Source organism: Ailuropoda melanoleuca, chromosome 14 (genome assembly GCF_002007445.2).
Source record: "Ailuropoda melanoleuca isolate Jingjing chromosome 14, ASM200744v2, whole genome shotgun sequence".
Classification (NCBI taxonomy): Eukaryota; Metazoa; Chordata; class Mammalia; order Carnivora; family Ursidae; genus Ailuropoda; species Ailuropoda melanoleuca.
Genome location: NC_048231.1, coordinates 31,093,780 through 31,112,676, shown reverse-complemented (window position 1 = coordinate 31,112,676; position 18,897 = coordinate 31,093,780). Strand labels below are relative to the sequence as shown.

The 18,897-nt window shown below is 55.6% G+C and overlaps 1 protein-coding gene across 12 annotated transcripts in view; it reads left to right on the top strand.

Moving 5' to 3' along the window:
* The window catches only part of ITPK1 (inositol-tetrakisphosphate 1-kinase), a 165,094-nt gene that overhangs the window by 120,284 nt on the left and 25,913 nt on the right, over positions 1-18,897 (top strand). The gene's annotated exons all lie outside the window — the stretch shown is intronic.

Below are 18,897 nucleotides of genomic sequence, written 5' to 3'. Positions count from 1 at the left end.
TCCTCCCCATTTTGTAGACAGTAGTGAAGACGGAGAGGTTAGCAGGTGGGCTGACATCACGCAGCCTGGGGTAGCAGAGACAGCATCCAGCTGGGTCTCTCCGACTCTGGCTGTTAGCTTGTAGCCCCTAAGCTTAACTTACGTGTCCATGGCTAGAGGGCCCTGGATCCAGCAAGCACCTGCTGTCATGGACTTTGGCCAGGAGAGTTGGTGAGTCCTTGCTTCCCTCCCTGAGGAAGAGCCGGGTGTTGGACCTGGCTGTCCTGGAAGAGGTCTCGAGGCCTGTTTTTGAGGGTGCCTGGCATTCAGCAGGTGGCATAAAGCATGGCCTTCCTGGGTGGCCCCCAAACGGCAGGACTTTTCAGCATGCCAGCACCCTTTTCCCCTTGGGCCTGGAATGGTCAGTGATGATGTCAACTTCCCTTCCCTTTGCATTCTGTCCCCGGGTCCGACTAGAACCCTCAGATGAGAAGAAAGATCTGTAGAGATGTTCCAGCTAAACTTTGGTTCTGGAAAGGAAATCCGCCTGTTCTAGGAGTTGTGTGCATTGGACACCGACTGTGTGTGAAGAGACAGGAGATAAATCCGATTCTGAGGAGAAGGGCCGATTAGTGGGAGGAGTTGCAGGTCAGCAGTCACATCTCGTGTCCTCAAGTTCATGAGAAGAGTAATGTGTTCTGATAGGGTCAGGGAGGTCACCACTGAGAGGGTTTCTTCAGAGCAAAGAGCACAGGCTTTGAGGGGAGGCAGACTGAGGTCGTATCTGAATCTGGGCTCTTGCTGCCATGTGGCCTCGGCCAAGTCCCTTGACCTAGTTCTGCCTGGTTTCTGTTAAGATGTGGATAAGAAGCGGTTTGTCCACAGGGTCTGTGGTTGAGATAACTGGGATGAAATCCAATGAGCACTTAGCATGGGTCCTGGCTCATGGCGTCACCTGGGAGTGGCAGCTGCTGGCACAGCTCCCATTACGATGGAAGGGGCTGATCTTGGAGTCTCTCTCAATTTTCATGGGTAGAGAATCAGGGCTGGGGTCAAGGGTGAACCTGGACCTGGAGTAAGAGTGTATGAAGTCGGGGAGCAGGGGACCGGTGATGGGTTGGACTGTGGTGTGCACAGGAAGGAAACAGGACTGTCCCTGGTGGGCAGGACTGTGTGGGGGGGGGCAGCCTGGGCCTCCCAGATGGGGCAGTGGCATGAGCAAAGTAGGAGATGGCTGTGGTGTGGGGTGTGTGTGCACATCTTGCAGACTGTTGGGTCAGTGTGGGGGATTTCGTTCGTGGGCACCCAGCGAAGGTGTGTGAGCTGGTGAGTGAGGACATGAGCACACATTTTAGATTGGTGCAGACATGGCCTGGAGACAGGTTCTAGTGGCCATTACTTATATCCTGTTGTAAGGGTGACCCACACTGACTCCCAATGGGGAGAGAATCAGCCCCTACTCTGTTGGGTCCAAGAAACCTCAAACTCAGGTGTCATCAGCAGGTGGGGGGTGGGGAAACCCCCTCCCCTCCATCCCGGGCAGGAACGTGTTGACCGAACTCTAACAGCAGGCTTGGTCCTAGGCCAGCAGGAATTGTTTTGTGGGTGGGCCGTGACTGCTGCGCCCTGGATTTTCCTTATCGTGCACACTGAGCCGGGCTGGTATTCTTCCAGGAGGGTGGGCAGAAGCTGGGATTTCCTGGAGCCTTTTCCTGACCCCCTCCCTACCCCCACGGCTGTTCTTATGGAAGCAGTGCTGCCTCTCACCTTCCATCCTCCCAGAGCCAGGGCTCCTCCTCCCTGCAGATGCAGAGAACCTTCTCTGGGAGGCACATTCCCAGCACTCCTCCACCCTGTTCCTGCTATTCCTGGAGGCAGCCCTGTTAAGCGTGCTGTGAATGGCCATAATTACCCTGTAAGTTCCCCAGACAGAGCAGTCCAAGTGACACTGCTTTTGCATTGAAAGAAGGGGCTTGCTGGAGACCTCCTCAGTGTGTCTGTCCTTCCTGCCAAGGTGGCTCTGCCTGCCTCGGAGAGCCTGGGCAGCCGCAGAGACAGGCCAGGGGAGCTGTTGCGGGGAGGTGTCCAGGGCTCCCTGCTCTGCAGTTGGGGTGGCAGTCTCCCAGGAATAGCGGCGGAGCACTTAGAGCAGGGGTCCGCGCTCTGTCTCCATGCAGAGCGTCGGCTGTGGAGACAGGTGAGGGCTGTTGCCTGGAGACCCCGGCTTCCCATCTGAGTACCTTGGCACCATCTGGGTTCTGTGCTCCCGGAGTTCATCCTCTTCTAGTTCAGAGTCTGGAGGGGAGGCAGGATTCTTTCCCTGCCTCAGACCCGTTGGTCTCAAACCTGCCCGTTTGCTTAGCACTAAGGTTGCTGTGGCAACAGAGGCCTGAAATAACAGTGGCTTAAATGAGATAGAACTTCATTTCTCTCTCATGGAAAAGCCCGGAGGAAGGACCCAGACTTCTTCCCTGCTGATGGTTCTGTGATGTGAGCCTCCTGGTCCACGGTGGTGCTGCTAAAACTCCAGCCATCACATCCAGGGTCTAGACATAAGGGTTGGGAGGGGCTGACGGAAAGGGAGCAAGGGGACGTAGCCCTAGTTATCTTTTAAGCAAAGGCTCTGAAAGCCACACAACACAGTGTTCTGTCCACACATCATTGGCCAGGACTGAGTCCCATAGTGAGCTGCAAAGGAGTTGGGAAATGTGGGCTCTGTTCTGGGTAGCCACGTGCCCAGCTAAAATTTGGGAGCTTTGTCACCGTGGAAGAGGGGGAGGAGTTTTGAGGGACAGCTGGTTGTCGGCCACCTCACTCTCCGAGAAGTGGGTTGCTACCTGGGGAATCCCATGAGTGAATATTCTACTCTTAGAAGGACCATTCCTCCTCCAGCTGGCTGGGGGCTGTGGCCTCAGCCTGTGCCCTTAGCAGTAAGTTCCTTCCACACAGCAGCTCGAAGCAGTGTGAGGTCACTAGGCTTGCAGAGTGACCCACCCCAGAGCGTTTGGGCCACAGGGTTCTCTAGTAGATGACTGTTTCTGGGTGGGGCTGCACCCACACCCCTTAGCCAGAGGTACAGATGGCACTGAACCTGGATCCAGTTCAAACCAAGGGCAGGAACCTCCCAAAAATGGAACATTGCCTGGTACAGGCATGGCGGGGCCGTGGGGGGGGAGGCTGGGTCAACAAGTCATGATTGCCGAGCACGCATCTATGGGCCTTTTCTTTCCCTGCCACCTGCTTTGCTGCACAGGGCCAGGATTTTGAGATGGAAGCCCCGAGATCAAGGTCTGGCCCTGCCACCCCAGGCTGAGCGACTCTGGGCAAGGCTGATCCTGATCACGCTGATGAGGCTGGATCCTGAACTGGCCAAAAAGATATGAGAGAAAGCCGTGCTGTGGTTGGACACAGGCTGGTCGTCTTGGCCCTGGGGGTGAAGGTGGGGTTGGGCAGTGGCTGATGGAGGGTATCAGACCACAGGACAGAGGGCTCAAGAGACCCTTCAGGGCTGATGACAGCAGTGGGTGATGGGTGACATGTGCTCTGGAGGTGATAGATGGCCATCGGGACGCCAGGCCTCCCTGGGGAGGGAGGTACACACCACGGATGGGAGCATTTCTGCTTGTGGTTTTGTGGGAATTTAATCAGGGCTCATCTTGAAGGCTGCTGGGAAGCTGGATTGAAAAACGGGAGTAATCTAGATAGCAAGCAAAGAGAAAGGGACATTCCTCAGAGTCTGGAGGACGAATTCCCCACAGAGCCTTTGTCAGTTGAGGACTGCAGGTGGGAGAGCTGTGGTGGAGCTGGGGGGCGGCGGCTGTTCCCCTTTGGTGGATGGCACAGGCCTTTGGGTGTGAAAGGAGAGGCCATGGAGGGAGGCATGGAGTCACAGCTTGGGCCTCAGATCTGCCTGTGTCCCCTGTGTCGTGTGGCCTGAGCAGGTCACTTTCCTGTCTGAGCTTGCTTTGTCAGCACGAGGGTGGGGGGTGGGGGAGCGCTGACTGCATGCCAGGCACTGTTGGGAGCACAGGACACGTGTGATCTGATTTCGTCCTCACTGCGGGCTGTGAGACAGGTTCCACCCTGGAGCACACGAGCTTGTCTATTCAGGCCACAGAGCTACTTAAGGGGCAGAGCTGGGATTTGAACCCAGTGCTGTCCATCTGCGCACTTAGCTGGTGGCTCCTAAACCCTTGGGTGTTGTGCCTCCTCCACCCCCACCGTCCCTGACAGCAGGGACCCACTGAGGTCGAAGCCTGGATGGATGTAGAGTGGGACTCTGATTCCCTGGGGGCAAGTGCGCAGGCACTGCCAGCTGGTGCACTCTGGGGCGCCCTCTGGTGTTCAGGAGGTGACACTGACCACAGAAGGTCCCTGGGGTTCCCTAGACAGAGAATTAGCAGCTTTGCCGCTAATGTCACGGAGTCTCTGCCCCCTAGAGTTACTGAGGAAATAGGAATCCTGTCTGTTCCATTGAAGAGCAGCCACACGTGTGGTGGTGGACAAGAACAGGCTTTGGGACCGACAGACCTGGGCTCAGCGCTCAGTGCCTCTAATTTGGCGTGGACGATCACTGGGTCTCTCTGAGTCGTTGGCTCATCTGTCCCCGGGGGGTGGCCATCTCCTCCATGGGCCGCGGTGTACAGCAGGTCTGGCCCTATTCGTGGCAGCAGGTGTGGCCCGGAATTAGGTAGTGCAGGCGGTCCGTTCCCTCTCCTTGGTCCTGCTGGGTGCCCGGGTTCTAGGTGGGAGGCGTGTGGCAGAAGCTGGGGGTGAGTAGCAGGGCCTGGAGTCGTGGAGGACGAGGAGGACGGGAGTGAACGCACCCCAAGGACTGTTGCTCGCAAGTCAGCCAGCTTCCAGCCTGACTTTGTGCAGGAGGCTGGAGTTTTGGATCAGCCTGCCAAGAAAATGCTTCATACCTATCGAGTGGGTTTCTAGAGAGGTCTCGTGGTGCCTGCCTGCCTGTGTTTCCCTTGAGTGTCAGCCGGTCCAACCCACCATGCTGAGGCCAAGGGGACAGGGCACAGGCCAGCCCCAGACGAGCTCCCAGAGCAGGTGGCCGTGTAGGTGACACAGCCTCTACAAGCTGAGGTAGGGATGGGGCTTTGGGGTGTGGGGGAGAAACACTGTCCACATTCCCAGTGACCCGGGTAGAGACCCCGAGTTGGGACGGAGGTGGTGGTCTGCCGAGCAGGACAGTGGGTTGAGCGTCCTCTGTGGGCCGGGCTGAGATAGGCTGGTTCCCAGCATCCCGTGCCATCTGGGCCTAAACCCCAGCTCTGCCCAGGCGTTTTGTCACCTGCCAAGAGGAGGTAGAATCCCTCCCCTGGGGAGCAGGCCTGGCCTTGGCTGGGCAGCTCCTACTTTCCTTGTGGTGAGTCCTCCTAGCACAGCGGTGCTCTTCCCCGGTTTCAGACAAGAAAGTGGAGCTTGTGAGAAGTAAAGGTTTCAGAGCCGCCAGGTCTTCTCCTTGAGCCCTGTGTTGACTCCAAAACTGAGCCTTCTTTCTACACCAGCTGCATTTTGCAGCAAATTCTCTGAATCCCACCTGTCTCCGTGCCCTCTGCTGACCGTGGGTGGGGTCTGCTCCTGTCCCTGGCTCCAGGTTGGAGGCCACACGGGCTGCATGGGCATGGGGCCAGGGCTCCCCTCTGCTGCTGTGCAGGCATCCTGCCCTGTAGGGACTCTGCATCTCTCCCTTCCCCACCCACCTCCCTACCCACTGAGAATGTTTGGCCCTGCTGGCCAGACTCACAGTAGAGACTGAAGAGCCCAGAGCACAGGGAAGACATCCCACATCTGGGATGTGGGCTCACATCTGCTCACTGCCGGTCCCCTCTCCTGCTCCCCACAGGCCTAGGCCTGCTTAGTCTCTTCCAGCCAGAGAGCTGGTTCCTTGGCATCTCCCCGCCCTGGCCTACCTGCAGTGGGGAGATGAGAGGTACCTTGGGGAATGAGCAGACCCCAGCCTGCTCTTCAGCAGTCGCCATCCTGATGTACTCCTGCCTTCCAGAAGGCCGAGGGCAGTCTTCAGAGGGCAGTGGCCTCTCTTCCCAGGGGATACAGCTTCAGCTTTTTGCCTTAAAGTTCTCAAGGTCCAGGCCTCCTAGTGCTGAGGCCCACTCCTCGTCCTGCCAGGTTAGAGATAGGGTGATGCAGTGACTCCTTCCGGGGAGAGGGTGCAAGTGTCCCCTTGCTCCCTGTTTTCTAGAGTTATGCTGGAAGCCAGTGTCCCAAAGCTAGGACGTTCTGACCAAATGCCAGCGGTTCGGCACTTGGCTCCCCACTCCCCACCATGCTGCCATGGTATGCCCCATAGGGGCGCCCCCTCCTTCCTCTTCGGCAGCCCTTGGCCAGATTCCTCACTTCCTCTGCCACGGCCCAGGGCACAGGATTGGAGGCTCCAAGGAGAGATTGAGGGAATGAAGTGAATTCTCATGGTGACTCGTTGCAGCCCCCAAGGAGACTCAGGTCCCTCCTTGGAAAGAGCTTTCCTATTGGCACTCAGAGCTTCTCACTGGGCCTTCTGAGCCTCGGGACTAGAGCAGCAGGACCGGTGCCTTCTATCCACAGGTGCCTCCCTCTAGCTCCATCCAGCTGAGTGTCTCTGCAGAGCTACCGGGCTTCTTGCTCGTCTGCTGGGAAGCCCTGTCTCCTCCTGACCCACAGACATACCCCTCCACCCCTCCTGAGTGACCCCAGCAGACGCTGATGGCTCCTTCAGGCCAGTCCTTTCTTCCCTGCAAATGCAGGGCTGCCGTGGGGCCAATTGGTAAATCAAACACTATTTGTCTTTGAGGCCCTAGCTCCCTTTTCCGGAGTTTTTTCCCCCTTGTTGTAATGACAATGTCTCCAGACTTGAGATTCCCAGGAGCCCATCCCCTGCTTCCCCCATCACACTCAGAGTCTCCCACGTCCCATGTAAGAAATCTCAGCGGCTCTCCCCTGGGACATAGTAGGGCAGACGGATACTCAAAACGTACTTGATCAGGTTGATCAGAAAGTGTTACACACCAGTCATTTGCACTTTAGTGTGAATAAGGGCCCACTTAGTGTCTTTCCAGCTGAAAGAGATCTTGAGCTCTCAGTGCCTCCAAAGCTTCTCTTCTCCATATCTTGAAAGATGAGGAAAGGAGGCCCAGAGGGGCTGTAGGACTGACCCAGCACCCCTCAATGTCTTCTGATTCTCAGTTCAGTGCTCTTTCCACGGGACCCGCCCCTCTCTAGCAGTCTTCCCAGAAGCATTACAAGTTACAGTGCCTGGGTTCAGGTGCTTTCCTGACCCCTCACTGCGTGCATTTAAGCAAGTTATTTAACTGTACCAAGCCTCAGTTTTCCTCTCTATAAAGTGGAGATAACGATAGTAGCACCTTCCTCTTAGGGTGGCTGTAAAGATTAAATGTGGTTGTGCATTTAAGGTACAAATACTCGGCAGATGGTAATTCTCCCAGGTGACCCTGCATTGTCGGTTTCACACCACACCTGCTGTTCCATGACCCTAGTAGTCTTGGGTTCCTGCACTTCTGTTCAGTGCTCGATTTGTGATGGCTTCCTGGACTTGTGGGCCTCGTGACCCCCAGAAGACCAGGCCCCGTGTTCTCCTCTCTGTCCATCCTCCCTGAACACCCAGCCCCATGTTTATAATTGCATCACCTGGATTTATGTCCCCAAACGAGACTCTTCAGGGTGACCCCTCATGTAGCACACACAGGGCACTTGTCCTGTCCTTGATGGTTTTTCCACTTGTATTAGAGTTTAATAATAAAGTTCTCGTTATACTTCTTTTAGCGTAGTTGTTTATTTTTAAGTAATTTTAGATTTAGCAAAAAAGTTGGAAACATCGGTCTGTAGAGTTCTCTTATACCCTTACACCCTTCCCACGGCTGCGTCTTGAGTTAACATTTCCCGTGACCACGATACTGTTCTCCGAACCAGGGAATTCCCATCAGCAGCGGTGCTGTCATTAACGGTGTCCCCAGCTTCCCCACTGTGACCCTTCTTCTGGTTGTCCTTCTCTGTGGCCGCCTCACATCTGGGACAGGGCCTCAGGCTGTTTCTCTGTCGCGACCATGACACTTGGGAAGGTCCCTGCCTCAGTTTGGCCTTCTGGGATGTTCCCCAGTGTTACGGATTGGGTTGATAGTTACGCATTTTGGGCAGGAATGCCACACCAGGAATGCTTTTTCCTCCTTTGCACTTCCTGTGTCTCAGGAGGGCATGACCTGGAGATGGCTTCTATCTGGTTAACCAGTCATTTGGTCGGAATGCTGTCCCATTTCTCCACTGTTCATGTCTATTTTTCTCTTTGTAATTGGCAATTATCTTTTAAGGAGATCCTTTGCAGATATCCTGTTTCTCATCATTCTTTTGCCTGGTAATTTAGCCTCCATTGATGTTTCTTGATGACAGGAGTTGCTACGGTGGTATTTGCCAAAGGGTCATTGTATTGAATTTAAAAAAGTAAGCATGCCCCTCTTCAAACCCAGACTTTTGCAGACATCCGTAGGAGGGCACTTCACTGAGCCCTTGCATCATCTCATGTGTAAGTAAAGAGAAAGGCAAAGATGAGAATTAAGAAGGAGAAAGAAAGGGGGAATTGTGTTGGAGAAGGTTCTTTGCTGCAGGACTTCTCAGAGCCGTTAGCATGCTAATGCGAATCTCGAGTCTTCTAGAGGGTGGTGTACTGAATTTTACCACTGATGGGAAGACACATTGGTAGTTTATATCGCACTAAGAAGGGCGAAAGTGCTAATTAAAATGTGATACACCGTCAGTGATGAGACACATCTCAGCCTCAGAGATGGAAAATGAAAAGCCACATGTCTTAGAATCAGTGGAACATGGCAGTATTTGATTTTTTCCACCTCATCGGTCATAGGTCCTCTGCCTCCTCCTTGGAGGGCTTCTGGCGAGAGCCTTGCTCCACCCAACACACTTCAGGAACTCCCAGACTCAGTGCGCTCACCTCCAACTGTGCACAGGTCTGACCTTGAATTTCCTCCATCAACAGGCAGGGCCCTGATGGTTGGTGACTCATATCCCAGAGGCAGACGGAACCCGTCTTTCTAGACCCTTCTCATACATGTACAAATATATATTTATGTACTTAAAAAAATACAAGCAGGATCGTATTACATGTGTTCTCATAAAACTTGTCTTTTCCCCAACTTAATATCTATCTTTCCTTCTTTTCATGGCCCATAAAAGAAGAGGGAGCTAGGTCTGCATGGCTGTTTTTGGTGGCAACATAATGTTTTAGCACGCGATTGAAAGAATCATAATGTACTCAATTTTATTGAGCTCATAAGGTCACTACAGTTTGTTTCTGTTAACTGGGCTGTAGTAGGCATAGATCTTTGCATGTTTCTGTAAAATTAATCCCTAGAAGGGGAATTTCTCGGTCAGAGATTTTATATATATATAGATAGATAGATAGATAGATAGATAGATAGATATAGATATATATATCTATAGATAGATAGATATATAGATAGATAGATAGAGATATTTTTTTTTTACGGAGAGAGACCGCCAGCGAGAGAGGGAACACAGGCAGGAGGAGTGGGAGAGGAAGAAGCATGCTCCCAGCGGAGGAGCCTGATGTGGGGCTCCATCCCAGGACTCTGGGATCACACCCTGAGCAGAAGGCAGACGCTTAACGTCAGTCAAAGATTTTTATAAACATTTCTCACATGGGCAGGTACTGCTGGGTTGTTTTTCAGAATGTGTGAGCAGATTTCACTCCTGTGTGCCTATCTGCCAGGGAAATGATACCTATCTTATTTTGCATATCTTCTGTCCTCGGCCACATGGTTCGCCCTTTGCATTTCTTCTGTCTGTGAATCTCTTCCTGTCATTTGCCCACTTTTCTGTTGGGTTGTTGGTCTTTCTCTTATCGATTGGTTAGTGCCCTTTTGGGATTAAGGAAGTTGTCTCCTTGTTTAAAATATGGACTGTGTTTGATTGATGGAAGCCTGCGTCTTTGCACTGGGGCCAAGCTGGCATTTTCTTTCTGCTTTTAGAATATCTACTGTCAGAGAGAGCACTTTAAACATTATTTTTGAAACATCTTGAGAACAAAAAAGGCTGCTGCCTTTTGGGAGTTGGAGCTGAGTGGGGGCAGTGAGTGTCTGCCTTGGTCCGGAAGGGGCCATAAATCACTGGACACAGCTGCCATGGAGTTAATCCACACCCCCCACAGCCGTTTGCATCAGCTGGAACAGGGCTCAGGAATGTCCGTGTCGCTGCCCGGGCCCGTGTCTGGCTCCTCCGCTCCTGCCCTTTTGGAACACCCGAGTGCACCCGGCGCCCTGGGCTTTGGAGATGGAACAGGTCAGCAGCTAAGTCCGACAGGAGAATATGGTCATCCAGCCGACCAGGGCAGCGTCAGACCAGGATTGTCAGATCTGTGGCCTTTCTTTCCCTCTGTCCCTGCCCAAAAGCAGCCCCCTACCTCAAATTTGGGCTGATTGCACATCTTCCAGTGTCGTGTCCCCCTCCCCCCACCCCGACAGTTCCCCTGTAGCCAGAGAGCCTGGGATCAGGCTCCTGGCGGGGCGGTGGCAACTGCAGCAAGGCCATCAGGCCCCTCCGAGCCTCCAGGGGGCAGGATAGGGGCTGCAGCTGCTGGTGAAATGTGCCCTCCGCCCACTGTCTCCAATGACACAGTCAAGTCAGGGACCCCTGTCAGACCCACCGCCCCCCACCCCCTCCCTTTGGAGAAGACGCTGCCAAAGGACTTTCCACTGCAGCCTCAGAAGGCTCTGACCATGGCCGAGAACACTGTCAGGCCTGCGTACATTTTGTCTCTCTCATGTTTTCTCTGCCCGTTACTGACACCGCCGTTTCTCTGGTCCTGCCGGGGACCGACAGCACAGATCTGACCTTGTGTTCTGAGCACGAGGAAGCTGCCTTGGAGCTGTGCGCTCTGCCGAGAGGACAGTGGTGGCCCTCTGGGGGATGGCCTGGATGGTGGCTGCTGATCTGCTCTCAGAGTCCCCGTTCTGACCCGGTGGACAGGTGCACGAGAAGGCTCCGTGTCCTTTGGTGCTTGGTGTCAAGAGCAGTATCTCTGGGGCAGGAAAAAGCAAGCGTGTCACTCTTCCATGTCCACTTTCTTTTCTTCCTGTCCCCCCAGGGGCCTTGTCGAGCCATGCAGAGCAGTGTTGGGCTCACCAAGGTGATCTTGGTCTTCTTAAAATGGTAGGCCTTCAAGTAACGATGCCAGTAATGGTGGTGGAATCTGCCATTTAGGACCTATGATGAGCCAGTTTCTGCTGTGTTTTGTATGTTCGTTCATTTGGTGCTGGCAGCAGATCCATGGACAGGACTGAGGACTGTTCTTATCCCCATTTTACAGACCAGGAAACTGAGGCACTTTCTCAAGGTCGCACATACCCAGGCAGCCTGGAGTGTCTTCCCACACAGTGTTGGGGAAGCACAGCCAGCTTGCCCCCTCTTGTCTCCTGGTCTCTGAGATGTGAGTGAGAACCTTCTCCAGCTCCTTCTGGGCCCAGAGTCCCTTAGTGGGACTGAGGCGAGGAGGGGAGTGAGGCCTCACCTGGCTCCACGGCCGTGCCTTCTCCATGAGGCTGAGCTGCCTCACCACAGCCAGGCTGCCTGCGTGGAGGCCTTGCTCTGCCACCTGCAAGCCTGTGGCCTGGAGGACAGAGCTGAACTTCCAGGGCCTCGCTGTCCTGCCATGCACAGTGGACAGGACAGTAGTAATCTAGGCATAGAATTGCCAGAAGAATCCTGTGGGTTGAGGCCAGCAGGTGTTTGCAGTGCTCCTGCCTGCCCACATCCACCCCTTCGTGGAAGGAGCCACGTTGTCATCCTGCACAGCGTTCCACAGAGCATAGCCCGCACAGGCCTGCAGTGTTCTCGGCTCTAGGACGGGCCCCGTGTGTACTGAGGTGGTCCCCCAGTCCCGTCAGGGCGACTGGGTGCCAGTGGTGGGAGGCACATTCTGGGGCAGGAGCCCAGAGTTGGGAGCTTGTGTGAGATACTGAGTGAAGCCTATTTCATCCAGAGCTCGGGAGTGGGGTGTGGTAGGATGTATCGGCAGGGCCTCCACCTGCCAAGCCTCCCTCACCCCTGCCTCACTCTCTGCTCTGTGTGCGCAGTCAAGAGACGGTGTGAGGCCCTTCCACTGTGAGGTAGTGCCACTTTTCCTCTCACTTCTCCTCCCTCCCCCCGCTCCCCTGAGGGGCATTCTGGGGAGGAATACCATCCAGGCCTGGCCCTGTGCCCGTTGGCCTCCCGGTCCCTGCCTGGTCTGTGGTCGGGGACCTGGGTAGAAGGAGCCCTGGCTGGCCTTCCCTCATGCTCACTGTCCTCACGGGCCCTTTGAGGTGTCAGGCCCTTCTGTCGGCTGCTCTGGGTGGACTGCCCGGATGGCCAGCACCCAGTCCTGCCTGGGGAGGGCTTGCCCCAGGCTGCCTTTCAGAAACCTGGTTTCCTGCAGGCCGCTCCCTGTCAGCCTTGATGGCCCTCCGGCCCCATTTGAGCTCCTCAGTGCCTGAGCCGTGTGAGCGGGGCCCTGTTTCCTCTCTTATCCCAGAGAGGGTGCCTGAAAAGGGCACCTGTGTCCTAGGCTTACCAGTCATGAGACAGTCCTAGCTCCTGAGGAGCCCTCAGCCCCATCGTAGGTTCAATGTGGACCCCCAGGGTGTTGGCTGGACCTCAGTGAGTAAGGGGAGCAGACCCCACTGTGACGAGTGACGGCGAAGCCATAGCTCATGCTTCTCATTGCGTACCGCACCCGCTCCCCACATGGCGCCTGACGGTGGCTTATTCAGTCCTCACAGTATGTGTGGCCACTGCTGGTGTTATCCCCATCTTGCAAATGTGGAAACAGGCACGGAGAAGTGGCCTGGGTTGAGACAGTGGACCTAGGATTAGAACCCAGGCCCTTGGCCCATGACTGCCTCTACCCCTAGCCTCCGAGGAGCTGTGCAGGCGAGGAACCGCCTCTCCTAGGGCCGACCCGAAGCCCCAGCAGATTCCCAGGTGGTTTCCATGAGTCAGGCTCCCTGGTCCCCACATCCCCAGGGCACGGCGGCTTTGAGGGCTGCCATGGTCTTAAACAAAACAAAACATACTATTTTACTTTCATCTCCTCTGAGGCTGTGAATGAGTCTGAAGATACTCGCTGCTGTCCAATTGTTTCCACCCCTTTGAAGCCCAACACAAATCCCCCCAGCAAATCCAAGGGGCCCTGGGGCTGCAGGGAGGAGTGAGTCACCTGCCCTAAACGGAATGCAGAATGAACTGTGGAAGTAGGTGTTCAGGGACAGAGGGGACAGGGCAAGGGACAGCTCGTAGGTAAAACTGGAGGGTGTCAGGAACAAGGAACAACAGATTCTGACTTCCCCGATGCCGGGGCAGCAGGGTGGTTGGAGATGCAGGCAGTGAGAATGTCTTAGGAGAGGACTTGCCCAGGAGAGCAAGGAGGTGAGGACCAAGCACTGCCGTGGGGTGGGGGGAGCACATGCAGGTTACTAAGATGGTGCTGGAGCCCTTCCTAGCTGGGCAGGGTGGATGGGACATTATGCTCTGGAGCGGGGAAGTAGGGAGTCGGGCCGAGGACTGGGAATGCGTTCCGCAGGCCCAGGCCCAGCTCCAGATCAAAGACCAGTGCCCTGCTTCCGTTTCCTCTCATCTGCAGGCTGTCTTCTGGGCCCTTCCTGGCCTCCTGGCCCGGGCCCACGGTGGCTTTCCCACCCCCACGCACCTGTGACTTGATGCTTTCACATTACAGGGTGGCTGCCATCATCATGAGCCGAAAAGCCATTTGGGTTTCTGTCAGAGCTGCTGTCAGGCTGAAACTTGCTTTAGCCAGAATGCTCAGAACATCTTTCCCTGTCTAGGACTCAGGAGCACATGGCCCCTGGCCTCTAACAGCTTAGTGTCAGAGGGAAGGTGACTTTGGACAATCAGATGCTAAATGGGTCATGAACACTGGCACCTGTAGGTTGGCAGGCCAGGCTCTCAGGGCTTTCCCCGTTCGAGTCCTGTGCCAGTCATCAGGGCTGTCCCAGACCAGCAGCGCCACGTGGCAGCCGCTTGGGGAGTTGCAGGCCACCCCCTTACTCTGTGTTGGCCCTGAGCTTCCCCTTCTCTGTTGTATCCAGTGCTCACAGCTCACTTCCATTCTGTCTCCCAGTTCATCCCACACACATGCACTTGCCAGAGAGATGTTTCTTACTGCCGCCTGCCGCCTCTGAGCAGTGTGGACTGGGGGAAGTCTGGATCCTGACCCCACGGAATGTACTGCCTGCTTACTGAGTCAAAACCCAAACGTGGGGGAAATTGAACAGAGTATGAGAGAGGAGCAGTCAGACAAGGTAGCAGGGCAGGACAGAGAGGGTGCGGGAACAAGCATGGCTGCCTGTGGAAGGTTCTGGGCGAGGCGGTGCAAGATCCCTTGTTCTGGAGAGCCTAGAGGAACTGCATGAGTGGTGGGAGGAGGGGCGTTCCAGATGTGTGTGGGGGGATGGTGAGGCCTCCGTGTGGAGCCAGGGTTTGGCTGGGAAGGATCTTGGGTTCTGTATTCCAGGGGAGTCGGGAGATACATAGTTTACTGGAGTTGTCACAACGAAGCACCACAGACCAGGTGGCCTTAACAACAGACGTTTCCTGCTTCATGCTTCTGGACGCTCGAAGTCTGGGATCGAGGTGTTGGCAGGGCTGGTTTCTCCGGAAGCCTGTCTACTTGGCTTGCAGATGGCTGCCTTCTCCCGGGTCCTCACATGGTCTTCCCTCTGTGCCTGTCTGGGTCCTAGTGTCTTCTGAGAAGGACACTGGTCAGATTGGATCAGAGTCCACCCATAGGACCTCATTTTAACTTCATCACCTCTTTAAAGGCCCTGTCTCCGAATACAGTCACATCCTAAGTAACTGGGGGTTGGGACTTCAGCATGTGAATTTGGGGGGAACACAGTCCAGCCCGTAACAGGAAGGTTAAGCAGGGTCAGGTTGCAGAAGCCTGGAAGGGCTTTGGACCTCGACCTGAGTCTGCCACGGCAATTCTTGAGCTGAGAGCAGGCTCACTATGTAGGTGGGGGCTTTAGAAAGATGATCCAAGATCTAATACTGAAGTGTGGTTTGGGTTAGACGGTGAATAAGGTGGTCAAGACCCCAGAAATCCATGGTGTGTGGGTAGAGCGGATGCTGTGGGGGAGAAGATGGTTATGGGGTGAGGATACCAAGAAGGAGGTTCCTGGATGCCCAGACTCCAGGCCACAGCATTTGTTTGGTCAGTGTCCCAGGAGGACTGGCTGAGCCCGCTGCAGCCCCCCGTACCCTGGGGCGGCTGCTGGTGGGCAGGTGGATAGTGGAGCCTCCCCTCTCAGAGAGATGGGTCTTGCAGAAGTGCCCCAGGGAGGGTGGTATGTCCATAGAAATAGGGCTAACTTTGGTTCTCAAGTGTTTCCAAATGCCCTTCATGGTCATGGCCTCACCACGTCTCCATAATAGCTCTGGGAGGTGGGCAGCGTTGCCGTCCATTTTACAGATGAGAGAAAGGATCAGAGAGGATCAGTGGCTTGGCACGGTTTCAGGGACTGGGCTGTCTCTCGGCTGCAGAGTGGATGCTCATTATCGCTGCCGCGTTTTGCTTTCTGGGCTGCCATTTGTGGTGACGCCACCTCCAGGCAGTCTTCCATGACTCCCCTGGCCTTGGGCGTCATGGTGGACATGTCTGGGAGTATGTATTTGGCAATTGACCGGCCTCTACTTCCCCAGCACACCCCACTTCTGCCACTTACACTTGGTCATCTGGGATTTAGCCGTATCAGCCAGTTTATTTGTTGTTCAATAAAAAAGGTCTGGTGCAACTGTAGAAAAGTATAAACGTATATTCTGTATTTACGGACTGTTTCATGACTTAAAATGTGTTTTCTGAATGTGGGGGCAGGGGAACAGCCCTGTGAGGTAGGTACTGTTGTCCTCATTTTCCAGTGAGGACACTGAGGCAGAGAGGTAAGGTTACTTGGCCAGAGGCACACAGCTCGTGTGAGGTGGAGCTGGGATTCAATCCCAAGTAGCTGCTGTCCCCTGCAGACTGTCCAGGGGCGCCCAGTTTGGGCAGAGGCCAGCACATCATTAGCTACCAAGATGAGGTGAGCCAGCGGGAGGGACCTTTTCCTGGATGCACAGGAAGGTGGCCTGACAAGGCTTGGAGGACAGGCGGGAGTCCTCAGGCCAAGAAGGGGCTAGAAGGAAGGGCTTGGCAAGCTGAGGGATGAGCATGTGTGAGGCCCCCAGCCTGCATTGGTTTTCCCTCAGGTCTCGGGAGATTGTGTGGGAACGTGGCTCCTGCTGTCCCTGCCTCTTGTCCTGTGCCTGCTTTGTCACTGACACTCCTGTGTCAGACCGCTTCTGCTCTGGGATGGGTCCCTGGGAGTGGGGAATGGCCCAGGAAGGCAGGACAGGACCCAGCTCTGGGAGGCAGCGTCTCGGGCTGGTGTGCAGGGTCCCTGGCCCAGAGGCTGCTGGCCCCGTGGGAACTGTGTTTTGATAGAGGCCGCTCCACTCGTGCCGGGAGCAGTGGGAGCCCAGGCCAGTGGCTGCTTCATCCCCTCATCCACTCATTTGTTGGAGGGTGGGCCATGAACACAATGGAGAAGGTCCCTGCCCTCCCAGAGCGTGCATTCTGCCTGAAAGGCGGACCCGCGTCCATGCAGCAGCTCTGGCTAAGGCGAGAGGGTGTGTACAGGTGGAAACTTCCTGCCTTCCCCAGGGTCCCCTGGCATGGCCTCCTCCTGTGGAGCCCTCTTGGTCTTTCCAGGATGCAGCTAGAAGTCCGCCCTCCTGAACCACGTGCTTCCTAGCACCCGGCCTGGGATGCTGCTCCCCGGGGCTGGGGAGCCCCGGTCTGCTGGCTGGTACTCTGAGTCACACGCTCTCTCCTGGCCTTGCCTCCAGCGTGCATGGGGTCGGGATGCTTCTGTGGTCTCTGCTTCTATCCCCATCTAGAGCCAGGGGCGGCCAGGGGCCCCGTGCCACTGCCTGGCTCGTGGTGACCCCTGGGCTCAGAGCCTCCCTTGCTGAGTGAGGAGGGTGTGAATGATGGCAGTACCAGGCCCTTGCTGCCCCTGAGGGGGGCTGGCTTCTTTATCTGGCCTTGTGCAGGTCCCATGGCACTTTTTCCTTGTCCTCAGTTCTCACTGCATGCCAGCATGTAGACGGGGCTGGCTCAGTAGGACTCCCATTCTGCCGGTCAGGAGCCCAGGGCCCAGGGGAGCTGCCGGCATCACGCACTGGTCTCCAGCCCCCAGTCCAGAGCTTTTGCTGGTAGTGACTCCCCATGCCAGCCTCGCTCTCTTCATGCCTCCCTCACTGTTCAAGGTGGCCCGCTGGCCCCAGAGTGACCGGATGTGCAGCGATGGGCTTGTTCCCCATGTCACCCATTGTCCTCCTTCCTGAAAGGACTGCCCTGGTTTCTGAATGTGGGACTACCCAGGGTTGAGAAGGCATGGCCAGGGCCATCCACTGCAGGTGCCTCAGCGAAGTCCTGCAGTCCTTTTGGGAAACAGCGTGGTGCCATGCAGCAAGAACCCTGGAAACGTCGATTCCCACGGGCCCCGAAAGCCACTTCTGGGAATTCAGCCCATGGATGTGATTTGTCACAAGCACAAAGCCTTATGCACAAGGGATGGTCATCGATCCCTGGTCTGGTGGAGAATTGGCACAAATGTAAACGCCCGACTCCAGGAGAAACGTCGCCGGTCCGATAACCAGGATACGCGAGATCTCAGGAAGATCCTGCCGGCAGGTGTTCGGTAATGCTGGGATTCAAGCAGCAAGTCCAGTCACAATCGTCGCACAGTAGGCAAAGAGAATGCCTGTCCAGGCCAAGTCCTTCAGAGAATGAAAGGCCAGGCCTAGCAGGGACATATGTGACCGCTTGCTTGTTTTCGAGTGGAACGAACCGAGGTGGGAGGGGTGTGACCACGTGGTGGTATGAGCGAGCCTGGAACATGGTCTTCGCTCCCAGACACGCTGACCACATGCCCTGCATCTGTCCAGATGGGGCCCCAGTGCCCAAGGAGACAGCCGTGTACATTAGGCGGCATTGACCCCTTCGCTCAACAGGTCAGATTGTGCACTCAGCAAGTGTTTGTTGGGGACCTACTGTGTGCCAGGCAGTGTTCTAGGCACTGGCCTACAGCTGTGAACAAAACCCAGGTTCTCCCGCCTGCCTTCACGGAACTGACGTTCTAGAGGGAGATGAGCCAGCAGATGGAATATATCCTTCTCCTGGCACGTTTCCGTGATGTTATCCTGCTGCTCAGGACCACACAGCAGGCTCCTGGTCACCTGGGTCCCCTCCATGGTCTGTCTTCCGACTCTTCTCCCCTCCGCCCAGCCCTAACTCCTGGGTGTTGTTCACTGCTGGGGCCCTGCCCATCACAGAGGCTTCAGAGCATTCCAACCCTGCGTGTCCCCAGGGACTGCCCCTGCCCCTGGGTCATCTTTTCATCAGATATTGTCTGGGTAAAGAAATGAAGTTTGTTCAAGAGAAGAGAACTGAGGCAGGGTCCCGGTACAGCTGTGCTCCCCCCACCCCACCCCCCGACCATTGCCCTGCCAGGGGATCTCAGCCATGTGAGGATGGCCTGCTCTGCCAGCACCACGCGGGGCGCACAAGAAAGCAAGTGAGGATGGGGCCTGGCACTCGACACGCCCCAGGAAGCTGGACATGACCAGTGGCCACGATGCAGCATCTGCCTTCTCTCTGGTGGGTATCCCTAGCCGGCCTGGCCAGTGCAGGGTACCTGTTATGTACCAGGCCTCCCAGCTACGCTCCAGGGAGACATGGCTCCCATTTTACAGACGGGGAAAGTAAGGCCCAGCAGAGTTTGGTCATTTGCCAAAGGTTACAGCTGATGAGTAATTTACTCCAGGTTC